This window comes from Oryzias melastigma, linkage group LG17, assembly GCF_002922805.2.
Source record: "Oryzias melastigma strain HK-1 linkage group LG17, ASM292280v2, whole genome shotgun sequence".
NCBI classification, from domain to species: domain Eukaryota; kingdom Metazoa; phylum Chordata; class Actinopteri; order Beloniformes; family Adrianichthyidae; genus Oryzias; species Oryzias melastigma.
Window position 1 is genome coordinate 25319742 of NC_050528.1, and position 230 is coordinate 25319971.

Below are 230 nucleotides of genomic sequence, written 5' to 3' on the forward strand. Positions count from 1 at the left end.
CATGAGAACCAGGGGGATATGGTCATTTCTCCTGGTTGTGGTTAAAAATCTAATGGCAGCATTCCAATAGAGCTGCAGCTTTCTAATGCTTTTTTTTCCCTAATCCTCAAAACTTGCAAGGAATGCGATCTCTGCGCTTCACTATTTGTTTGAAATGTGGTTGTGCTCTTTCTCTTTAGGTGAGTACTGGAACTATAGTCTTAGTCTATTACGATGCCAACGTTTTCAAC